This window comes from Dromiciops gliroides, chromosome 5 (genome assembly GCF_019393635.1).
Source record: "Dromiciops gliroides isolate mDroGli1 chromosome 5, mDroGli1.pri, whole genome shotgun sequence".
NCBI lineage: Eukaryota > Metazoa > Chordata > Mammalia > Microbiotheria > Microbiotheriidae > Dromiciops > Dromiciops gliroides.
This window is the reverse complement of record NC_057865.1, coordinates 220,905,123-220,917,872: the sequence shown is the minus strand read 5'-3', so window position 1 is coordinate 220,917,872 and position 12,750 is coordinate 220,905,123.

The following is a 12,750-nucleotide window of genomic DNA, read 5'->3' as shown; positions in this document are numbered from 1 at the left end:
TTTTTGAGAATTGAAACTGGTCTTTATAAGTACAAAGTAGGATCCCTTTGTAAGTGACAGTCTCAAATTGGAAGGAAAAAATTATTGGCTTTAGATATATATGTTTATATATATGTGTGTATGTATATATATATATATATATTATATATATATATATCCCATATCAGATTGCTTTCTGTCTTGGGGAGGAGGATGGGTAGGAGAAAAATTTGGAACTAAAAATCCCATGAAAACAAATGTTGAAAACTATCCTTACATGTAACAGGAAAATAATAAAATACTTTTATTAAAGACAGGGGACCTGAGTTCAAATTCTGTCGCTCATACATAAATGTCTGTGTGGCCTTATACATGTCACTTAACTTCCCTGGATCTCAACTTTCCTCATCTGTAAAATAAAGGGAAGGACAGTATGGCATCTGAAGTTCCTTTATGATCTGATAATCCATCCACAACCACTAGTCCTTTCAAAATTGTAAAGGTATTTTCTTCAAGGTTTCTCATAGAATGATTGAAATGCCATAGTCCTTTCAAGTCTATTGTCTAGTACAGCTTGATTTGACACATCTGTGCAGTTTCCTATAAATGCAGGTACAATACACTCACAAGCAAGTGATGATGAGCTATATATAAGTCTGAGGATCCAGACTTCCAAACCTAGCCTCATCCCCATTTCCTGATGCTGGTTCCTCATGGGTCCATCCATTTGACAGTTAAAGCAGAAGACTATTAATGTTTCTTTGCTGGTTCTCTGCTAGTTAATGCTCTTGCATCAAGCTTGTGACCTTTGTTCTCTTGGCCCCTCAATCAATCCACAGGCACTTATTAAATAAACATTTACCATGTACTAGGCGTAGAGGACCAAAAAGACAGAAATTTTAAAATTTCTGCTCTCAAGGAACTTACATTCTAAGTGTGTGTATACACACACACACACACACACACACACACACACACACACACACACACACACACCCTGTGTATTCTGTGTAAGCTCACCAAGTGCTTATAATATATTCTAGAAGTAATTAATATGGAGCTAGAGGAATTCATCTAGTAAGGGAGTGAATTGGTCAGATGCATACTTAGAGAAAGTCACTTTTTCAGCCTGTGGAAGGTGGGTTAGAATGAAGAAAGACTCAAGGAAGGGAGCCCAAAGATGAATCTATTACTTTAATTTTTAAATATTTTTTATGAGGCAATTGGGGTTAAGTGACTTGCCCAGGGTCACACAGCTAGTAGGTGTCAAGGGTCTGAGGCCAGATTTGAACTCAGGTCCTCCTGAATCCAGGACTGGTATGAATCTATTACAATAGTTCAGATGATGAGCATCTGAACCAAGGTGGTGCTGTGTAGGAAAGAGAGGGTGACAGAGGTGACTGATGTTATAGAGAGAGAAATGGCAAGATTTGCTGACTGATTGTAAATGTGGGGTAAGGGAGAATGAAGAGCAAAAGATAATGCCTAGGTTGTGAACCTGGAAGAGCAAAAACAATGGTGATGCCTTTGCTGCAAATAGGTAAGTTCAGCATAAAGATGAGTTTGTGGGGAAAGACTGAGTTCTTTGGAGAGAGTAATTTCAGTGGAGCAGTGAGTAAGAGAAGATGCAATAGAGGCAATGGTTATAGAGGGCTTATTCTAGGAGTTTGACTGAGGAAGGAAGGAGAAATATAGAATGATAAGTTGAGGGGATGAAAGGGTCTTGTGAGGTTTTTATTGTTGTTGTTGTTCAAAATGGGGGAGACTCAAGCCAAAAAAAAAATCTCTCCTTCATAACAAGCATTTGTATTTGGTGATGAACCAAAGGAAGTTGGATATTGGCCATGGCCTAAAATATATATCTGATTCTTCATTAGGTAGTGTGAAAGTAACCAGTAAATAGGAAGAGACTGAGGATTAGATGGGGGAAGATTGAGGGACAGTCTTCTGGAAAAATGGAATCAAGTATACATTTAGAGGGTTTGGTCTTGGCTAAGAAAAAGTCCACCTCATTATCAGAGGAATGAGTAAATGAGAAGAAAATGAGAGATGATGTCAAGAGGTTTTGAGATCAGGAGAGAACAGAGAATTCATGGCAAGTGATTTCTATTTTTTTGGTAAAATATGAAGCAAGGTCCTCAGCTGAGAGGAGCAGGGAGGTGTGGGAGGTGGGAGGACAAACTAAAAGAGTTGGAACAGATTTTTGGAAAGTGGGCTACCTAGTCCAGTTAAAGGAAAAGGATTGCCTTGCAGCAGTGAGCTCCCAGCTGAGTCTAGATAACATAAATGTATAGTGTCAGCTTAGCATTCGAGGAGCACCATAAAAGATGGATGATAGAAGTTATTTGAGCAGTGATAGGGTTAAACGAGACAGCCTCTGAAGTCCTGTCCAGCTCTAAATCAATGATTGAAAAGTTGAGGGTTCTGTGGAATTGGACCAAGTTTGCAAGGGAGGAAAGTGTAGTCAAAGCAAGGGTAATGGCCTGAGAAAGTAGTACTACAGGGTGAAGAGGGATAGGAAGTTATGATTGTGATGAAATATAGGGAGAGGTAGGATGATTAGAGGTGATGATTGTAGAGAGGAGTGTCCAGGACACAGAAGTAGAATACTTGTTTATGGTGACAAGGTCCAGGATGTGACCATATCTGTGTGTGAGTAAGTGATGTGGAAAAGAAGAGTAGGCCATGGAATCTCAGGAGCTGTGGAACTGAGAGGTTGGGAGGTCTGAGGGAACATCGGCATGCATGTTGAAATCTTTCAGTATAAGGGCAGGAGAGGAAGAAAAGTGGAAAACAATTGAAGGACTTCACACATCTAATAGGTATCATATTGCCTGACTTTTCAATGGGGGCTGGAAGAAGGGAGACAATTTGGAACACACACACACACACACACACACACACACACAAGTAAAAAGTAAATTTTTTAAACGTAGAAAAAACCCTCTTTTTCTTTGGTTCTTTGTCTTTTAAAAAAATAATTTGTTGTTATTGTTCTGAAGGTGAGAAACATCAACAGGAATGTTTCAGTATGCTAAAGGACAGGAAAAGAAGACTATATCTGAAACAGTCACTCACTGTTATATACAACTCACTTAAAATGTGTGTGTGTGTTTGTTTAGATATAACAGTCTGAAGTTTCTCCTACTTATATGAGTTTCCCTGTGAACTTCATTTTATCCTTATCTGGGCATTTTTTAAAAGCTTCAAAAATCCTCTTTTTTTTTCTTTTTCTTGGCATTACTTTCTTTAATCCACTTCTCTCAAAAAACAAACCAAAAAACCCAACAACCAAAAAAAAAAAAACCAACCCCACAACCCTTCTCCTTTGTAAAAATAAGTGTAGGGGGCAACTAGGTGGCTCAGTGGATAAAGCACTGGCCTTGGATTTAGGAGGACCTGAGTTCAAATCCAACCTCAGACACTTGACACTTACAATCTGTGTGGCCCTGGGCAAGTCACTTAAGCTTCATTACCCCACCCCAAAAAAGTGTAAAATAGATTTGGATTAGGGCAGCTAGGTGGCTCAGTGGATAGAGCACCAGCCCTGGAGTCAGGAGTACCTGAGTTCAAATCCGGCCTCAGACACTTAACACTTACTAGCTGTGTGACCCTGGGCAAGTCATTTAACCCCAATTGCCTCACTAAAAAAAAAAAAAAAAAAGATTTGGATTTGCTGATTAGCAAAAGCAAGAGGCTTATTAGTTATGTCCTAAAACGTATATCTGATGCTATACTCCTAGTCCATCACCTCTCTGTCAGAAGAAAGAGATGATTCATCATCAAAAAGTTAAGTCTTGAGGCAGCTAGGTGGCACAGTGGATAAAGCACCGGCCCTGGATTCAGGAGGACCCGAGTTCAAAGCCGGCCTCAGACACTTGACACTTACTAGCTGTGTGGCCTCGGGCAAGTCACTTAACCCCAATTGCCTCACCAAAAAAAAAAAAAAAGAATGAAGAAAAAGTTAAGTCTTTTAAAGATGTTTTTCTTCACAGAGATGTAGTTAACTGCATAAATTGTTTTCCTGGTTCTGCTTTCTTAACTATGCATCAGTTTATAAAGTTCATAAAGTCTTCCATTTCTCGTTTCTTGTAAGTTAATAATAATAGTCTATTATATTAATATGCATATAAGTATGGCCCTTTAAAAGTTTGCAATGCTATTAATATACATTATCTCATTTAATCATTAAAAGTCTGGGGGGAGGGGGCAGCTAGGTGGCATAGTTGGATAAAACACTGGCTCTGGATTCAGGAGGACCTGAGTTCAGATCTAGCCTCAGACATTTGACACTTACTAGCTGTGTGACCCTGGGCAAGTCATTTAACCCCAATTGCCTCACTAAAAAAGAAAAAAAAGTCTGGGAAGTACTCCTTCCATATTACAGATGAGAAAACTGAGGCTGAGAAAGGTTAAATGCCTTACCCAGGAATGCACAGATGGTAAATGACTGAAACAATATTTGAACTGAAGTTTTCTGAACTCCAAAGCCAGTTTTCTAACCACTGTATGTACTATCCAGCTTCCTGTACCTGACATTCTGGGTATAATTTCAAATTGCTTTCCAGAATGGTCTGACTAATTCACAGTTCCAACAATTGTACATTTCTACTCCTGAATCCAACAACTGTTTTTCCTTTTTGTCATCTTTACTAATCTGATGTGTGTAATGTGAAACTTCAGAATTATTTTAACTTGCATTTTTCTTTTTAATAGTGATTTGTGGATAAAGCACCGGCCCTTGATTCAGGAGTACGTGAGTTCAAATATGGCCTCAGACTCTTAACTAGCTGTGTGACCCTGGGCAAGTCACTTAACCCCAATTGCCTCACCAAAAACAAAACAAAACAAAACAAAACAAAAATAGTGATTTAGAGCATTTTCCTATATAAATCAGATCCTTTTAACTGTTTATGTACTGTAGAATGGCTATTGTTCTTGTATATTTCAATGAATTCCCTCTATAGTTTTTATGTCAGCCCTTTATCAATGGAAATTTGATGCAAAAAAAAATTTATCTCCATTTTATTGTTTCCCTTCTATCTGCATTGGGCAGCTATTTGGGTGAATTTTTTTCAATTTTATGTAATCAAAATGATCTATTCTGTTTTCTGTGATCCTGTCATTCTTGTTTATTTGGGAACTCTTCCCCTACCCACAGTTGTTAGATGGGAAGATTGGACCTGTCCCTGATATTCTAATTTATTATATAACATTTTATATCTAGGTCATGTATCCATTTGAAGTTGATTACAGTATATATTGTGAGTTGCTGGTTTAAACCTACTTTCTGGCAAAAAAAAATGTTTTCCAATTGAATGAATTTTGCCAAATGTTGATTCCTTACTGCAGTAGTTGGGGGTCCTTGGGTTTATTGTTTTTGAATCTTGTATACTTATCTGTTCCACTTATTGACATCTATTTATTTAACCAATATCATACTGTTTTCTTTTTTCTTTTCTTTTTCTTTTTCTTTTTTTGGTGGAGGTAGAGTTAGGTGACTTGTCCATGGTCACAGAGCTAAGTGTCTGAGGTCAGATTTAAATTCAGGTCCTCCTCCCTCCAGGACAGGTTCTCTACCCACTTCACCACCTTGCTGCTACCCTTTCCCCCATGTCGTTTTCAAAATTTCTGCTTTGAAATATAATTTGGGATTTGGAAATGTTTTGACTCTCTTTCTTCCCACTTTTCAACTGAGTTTCTTTTATTCTGCCAGATAATTTTTTTCTTGTTCCATAAAATAAAGATTTGGTAGTTTGGTATTGTACAGAATAAATAAATTAATTTTGGTAGTATTGTCATTCTTAGATTGGCACAGCCCAACGACGAGAAATTATTTGTTCGTCTTTGTTTTGGAGTTTTATACTTCCATATCCTGTGTCTCAATCCTAATTTTTAAGCAGTTATTTTCTTCAGAGAGCTTTTGTACCTCCTTTTCCATTTGGCCAATTTGGCTTTTCAAGCTGTAGACTTTTTTTCATGACCTTCCTGCATCACTCTCATTTCTATTTCCATTTTTATCTCTACCTCTCTTACCTTGTCTTCAAAGTCCTTTTTGGTACTTCTTTGGCCTGGGGCAATTCATATTTTTCTTGGAAGTCTCAGATGTAGGAGCTTTGACTTTGTTATCTTCTTCAGAGGGTATATTTTGATCTTCCTCGTCACCAAAGAAACTTTTTTTTTTTTTGGTGAGAGGCAATTGGGGTTAAGTGACTTGCCCAGGGTTACACAGCAAGTAAGTGTTAAGTGTCTGAGGCCGGATCTGAACTCAGGTCCTCCTGAATCCAGGGCCAGTGCTCCATCCACTGTGCCACCTAGCTGCCCCACCAAAGAAACTTTTTAGGGTCAGCATTTTTTTTCTGTTTGTTCATTTTGCCAGCCTATTTCTTCACCTTTTTTTTTTTTTTTTTTAGTGAGGCAATTGGGGTTAAGTGACTTGCCCAGGGTCATACAGCTAGTAAGTATTAAGTGTCTGAGGCCGGATTTGAACTCAGGTACTCCTGAAACCAGGGCCGGTGCTCTATTTACTGCGCCATCTAGCTGCCCCTATTTCTTCACTTTTAACTCCTTAAAGTGGGGCACTGCTTCTAGGGTGTACTATCCCAAGCTTCAAAGAGTCCCAGATGGTATTATTTAAGGAGAGGCACATTCACCACTCCCCTGGCATGTGCTCTGGTCTGCAAGCAACCTTTTCTGTGTCTCTATAGTTATTTAATTTTATTTTTTTAGTGAGGCAATTGGGGTTAAGTGACTTGCCCAGGGTCACACAGCCAGCAAGTGTCAAGTGTCTGAGGCTGGACCTGAACTCAGGTACTCCTGACTCCAGGGCCGGTGCTCCATCCACTGCGCCATCTAGCTGCCCCTTTTCTAGCTCTTCTTGCTGGGCTTCATTGGTTATATACAGAAAGGCTTGTGAATTATATGGGTTTATATCCTGCTACTTTGCTGAGGTTATTAATTACTAAATTAATTTTGTCTCTTTGAGATTTTCTAAGTAAACTATCATGTCATCTATAAAAAGTGATAATTTGGGGGGCAGCTAGGTAGCATGGTGGATAAAGAACTGGCCCTGGATTGAGGAGAACCTGACTAGCTGTATGACCTTGGGTAAATCACTTAATCCTCATTGCCCCACCAAAAAAAATTTTTCTTTAATTTAAAAAATTAAGTAAATGATTGTTGATTGATTGCTAACTTTTTTTTTTTTAGTGAGGCAATTGGGGTTAAGTGACTTGCCCAGGGTCACTCAGCTAGTAAGTGTTAAGTGTCTGAGACTGGATTTGAACTCAGGTACTCCTGATTCCAGGGCCGGTGCTTTATCCACTGTGCCACCTAGCCGCCCCAATTGCTAACTTTTAAAAAAGTGATAATTTTGTTTCCTCTTTGCTTATGCTTCTTCCCCAAATTTATTTTCTTTGTCTTATTGATACAGCCAGTATTTCTAGAACTATATCATTAAATTGTAAGCTTCTTAAGGGAAAGGACTGTCTTTTGCCTCTTTTTGTATCCCCAGTGCTTAGCACAGTGCCTGGCACATAGTAGATGCTTAATAAATAAATAGATGTATAGATAAATAAAGATAGATATAGATATCAAACAATAGTAGTGATACAAATAGTAGTGATCAAATAATAGTATCACAGAAGGCATCTGGAGATCTTTAGGATAGAGAAGAAAGTCTGTTTTCAAGATATGTATGGAATTGATTCAATTATATAACAACAAGAGCCATTCCCTAACAGACAAATAAGTGGTCAAAAGATATAAATGGGTAGTCCTCAAGGAAAGAAATGCAAGCTATAAACAACTACATGGCAAAATGGTCCAAATCACTGAGTAAGAGAAATTCAGATTAAAACAGTTCTGAGAATCAGAATAACACAGGACCTGGCAGCTTTAACATTAAAGGATCAAGAGGGCTTGGAGGGCAGCTAGGTGGCACAGTGGATAGAGTAACGGCCCTGGATTCAGGAGGACCTGAGTTCAAGTCCAGCCTCAGACACTTGACACTTACTAGCTATGTGACCCTGGGCAAGTCATTTAACCCCAATTGCCTCACCAAAAAAAAAAAAAAAAAAAGAGGGCTTGGAATATGATATTCCAGAGGGCAAAGGAAGTGGGATTACAACTAAGAATGTACCACCCAGCAAAATGAATCATAATCTTTCAGGGGAAAAGATAGACATTCAATGAAATAGGGGATTTTAAAACTTTCCTAATGAAAAGCCCAGAACTGAACAGAAAATTCAATCTACAAATACAAGACTCAAGAGATGTATGAAAAGGTAAAAAGGGGGAAAAAACCAAAACACATTACTCAATAAAGTTAAAACATTTGCATCCCTACATGGGAAGAAGATACTTGGTACTCTTGAGAACTGTATCTTTATTAAGGCAGATAGGATCACACACAGATAGAAGGTATGGGTATAAGTTGATTCTGATGTGATGATATTTTAAAAAAACCAAAACCTTAAGGGGTAGCAAAAAGGATTATACTAGGAGAAAAGGAAAAAGAAGGCAGAATAGGTAAACCACATCACACAAAGAGGCACAAAATACTGTGAGCATTGTTTTGACCTTATTCTCATCTGATTTGGCTCAAAGAAGGAATAATATACATACTCAGTTGGGTATAGAATTTTGTCTTACCCGATAGGGAAGTAAAAGGGGAAAGGAAAAGAAGAGAGGGTAAAACTAGGAGGTGAAAGGGAAAGGATAAAAAGAAGGTAAAGCTAAAAGAAGGGAGGGCAAAACTAGGAGTTGAAAGGGGAAAGGACAAAAAGGAGGTGGGGCTGATAGAAGGGAGGGTAGGTAGACTGAGGGAGGTGGTGACCAGAAACAAAACACTAGTGAGAAGGAACAGGGGGAAAAGAAAGAGAAAAGTACAAACAAGAGGGAAAATAGGATGCAGGGAAATACACAGTTATTAATCATAACTGTGAATGTGAATGGGATGAATTCTCCTATAAAATAGAAGCAGAGAGCAAGTAGATTAAAAACCAGAATTCTCTAATATGTTGTTTACAAGAAACACATTTGAAGCAAAGAGATACACACAGAGTAAAGGCAAAAAGGTTGGAGCAGAATATATTATGCTTCAGCTGAAATAAAACAGCTCTGAGGTTCCATTTAACACATGTTATTTAGGGTAATCAAAGGAGGGCTTGTGTAGGGACTGCTACATAATAATAACCTCAAACTATTTTAATATATTATGATATTTTCCCAGTTCAAGGTGTCTATAAATGTTACCTCAAACCATCTCAGGGAGAGGCATCTCACAGGGCAGTGGGAATTATGCTATTTTGGACATTTCTCCAAGACAAAAATGGCTTGGATATAGAATAATGTTGTGGGTTGTTGTTGTTGTTGTTGTTTTTAATGTATTGTGTTGTAGCATACTTGTCCTTAAAACAGAGTACCATATTAATATTTTTTTCTTCAACAGAACTATACCCCCAAAGTAAGTAAATTATGCATATTCTTTAACCCAGTGATACCAGTTGTTATTGTTTTTCAGATATGTCTGACTCTTCATGACCTCATGGACCATAGCACACCAATACTTGGCAAAGAGACTAGAGTGGTTTGCCATTTCCTTCTCCAGTAGATTGAGGCAAACAGAGGTAGTAAGAGTCTAAGGTGGGGCAGCTAGGTGGCACAGTGGATAGAGCACTGGCCCTGGGGTCAGGAGGACCTGAGTTCAAATTTGACCTCAGACACTTAACACTAACTGTGTGACCCTGGGCAAGTCACTTAACCCCAATTGCCTCACCAAAAAAAAAAAAAAGAAAGAAAGAAAGAAAAAAAAAAGAAGAGTCTAAGGCCTCATTCGCACTCAGGTCTTCCTCCAGGTTCAGCATGCTGTCCACTAAAAAGCCATCTAGATACCACTACTAGGCTTATTCCCCAAAGAAATCAAAGAGAGAAGGACTCATATAAATTTATAATAACACTTTTTATTGCGGCAAAGAAAACAAAGGAGGTACTGATCAAAATGGACAAATTATGACATTAATGTAATGTTATATTATTAATTTATAAGAAATGATAAGAGATGGATTCAGAGAAACCCAGATGATTTTATGAACTTATACATAGTAAAATAAAAAGAATAGGATAGTTTATATAATAACTACAACATTGTAAAGGAAAACAAATCATAAAAGACTAAGTATTCTTATCAGTGCTATGACCTAACATGATTCCAAAAGATGATGATGAATCATACTCTCCACCTCTTGATAAAGAGGTAATGGACTAAATATAAGAATGAGGGGGCAGCTAGGTGGCCCAGTGGATAAAGCACCAGCCCCAGATTCAGGAGGACCTGAGTTCAAATCCAGCCTCAGACACTTGACACTAGCTGTGTGACCCTAGGCAAGTCACTTAACCCTCATTGCCCCACCAAAAAAAAAAAAGGCTTAAATATAGGAATGAGACATATTTTCTGACCCAACCAATGAGTGGGTCTACTTTGCTTGACTATACTTGTTTCAAGAAAGAGGCTTTTTTGTGTGGTTTGGTGGTGTTTATATTGAGGAGGGGAGAATGAAAATAGTAACAGGCCAGAAAGAAAAGAAAATTAATGAAACAGAAAATATACAGAAAAAAGCAGAAATTCAGAGAGACATAGACAAACAGGACAGGATTGTAAATACAATGTTAAATTTAATATATATGTAAAACAATTATAAGCCATAAGTAATTAAAATTCAGTTTTATATGAAATTCTCTTTCTGTTCTTTGTATATAAAAAAGATCAAGTTTGTTGATGTCTGCCAAATTCACAATAATTTTAGAAAGCAAAGATTATAGAACTAGATTTCAATAATGCAATAATGATGCAATAAAGCCAGGGTTAAATTTTCTTTTTTCTCTCCACCTTTATTTTCCAACTGGTCTGAGAGGAACAAGATTTTCAGCCTGGAGGGGAATTCTCCCAGGACTGTGTTCTGGGGAAGTAGAGGGAGAATGAAACTGTGAGCTGGATTCCACTTGCTCTCCCCAATCAGTGCTTACTAGTCCGCCTTCCTCCCTAGAGTCTCATTCCTAGGTTTATAGCCACATTCACCTTCTCTGATTGTGTCCAGTCCAACCTTTTCCCAGTCTGGTTAGCACCTCACCCAGGCTTCCAATATTTTTCACCCTGCTTGCAGTATACCTATAGGCCACTTCTTACCCCATGGCAGGGTGGTCATGGAATATGGCACTCTACAGGTACTCCCCCTAAATTCCAGCTAGAAATGCCTTCAAGGACAATGAAGCTAGCAACAACCCGATTCTGGACCCAGCACCCAATGCAACTTACCCAGCTTCGATGACCTTTGCATTTCCAAAGACTCTAAAACCTAAGAAGGGGGGGAGGGGGGGAAGGGGGAAGGGGAGATAGGATTTACACAAGATTATCATCCCCAGCTTTCACACATGAGAAAACTGAATTTCAGAGTTAGTGATTTACCTCTGATTATAGCTAATGCCTGAGGTTGGGATTTGAGCCTAAAGGTCATGACTTTTTGTTTTTTTTGGTGAGGCAATTGGGGTTGACTTGCCCAGGGTCACACAGCTAGTAAGAGTCAAGTGTCTGAGGCCAGATTTGAACTCAGGTCCTCCTGAATCTAGGGCTCGTGCTCTAAACACTGAGCCACCTAGCTGCCCCTAAAGGTCATGACTTATTCTAGCACTATTGTACCATCTCTACTCTTGCACTGTGTCACTGATATTTCAAGAAAGAAATTTGAGAACTTTAAGAACACAAGAAAAATCAAAATTCAAAAGAGGGTCTTGACTTTCCAAATTCATACAAGACACACTGTTATCTTCCTCTGGAACAAGGATTGTGAACCTGGGACCCATAAACCAGCCTTTTAAAAAATATATTTTGATAACTATATTTCAATATAATTGGCTTCCTTTTTAATCCTATGCATTTTATTTTACCCGTTGAAAAACATTATTCCAAAAAGGAATCTTCAACAGTCTGCTGATGGCATCTATGACTCCCCAAAAAAGTTAAGGACCCTTGCTCTGGATTGAAGTCAGTACTCACCTCATCCCCAAACTTCTTACAAAGGATGTAAAAAAGGCCTCTTGGCTTTTTTCCAGTCTTTTTCAAGGACTATCAGTTTATTGCACAGTTTTTCCAGTCCCAGTGGCTTCATTTCTCCTCCAGATACATGGAAAGGCAGAAAGACTAAATTCTACAGATTAGGAGAGGAGATTATTGCCCAGAGGCAGACCAGCTGGTAAACTGGGCCAGCTGCCTACGTGAGCTACACAACACACACCTGTACTTGCTGGGACTGGTCTACACCAAAAACAGGAACTAAGGATGGATTTGTATCCTAAGGAGGAAAAAACAAAAAGCTGCAATAGTAATGGAATTGTAATTTGGGAATACTTGGCCAGGAATCCAATAGTTGCCACACATTTCTGATTCACAATCCTGACTTCTCCCTCCCTTCCCATTCTTATTCCCACCTTTCCCCTTCCCTCAGCTGCTTCATATTGGAATTAGGCCTCAATAACCCAAGGTGCCTAGTGATCCCAGTTTTGTAGAATTCCCTGAGGCTTCCTTTTCCCTTTCAGCCCCTATCCCCAACTAGTTTATATCTGGGACAGGACTTGAATCTAAAATAAGCCTAGGCTTGAATATATTTTCATGCTTGTAGTACAGGGACATGGAAACTGAGTAGACTAAAGAAAATCAGTCAATTCTGTTCTTTGCCAGTTCCCTTGGAATTAGATTAGATAGTATAGGATTAGATA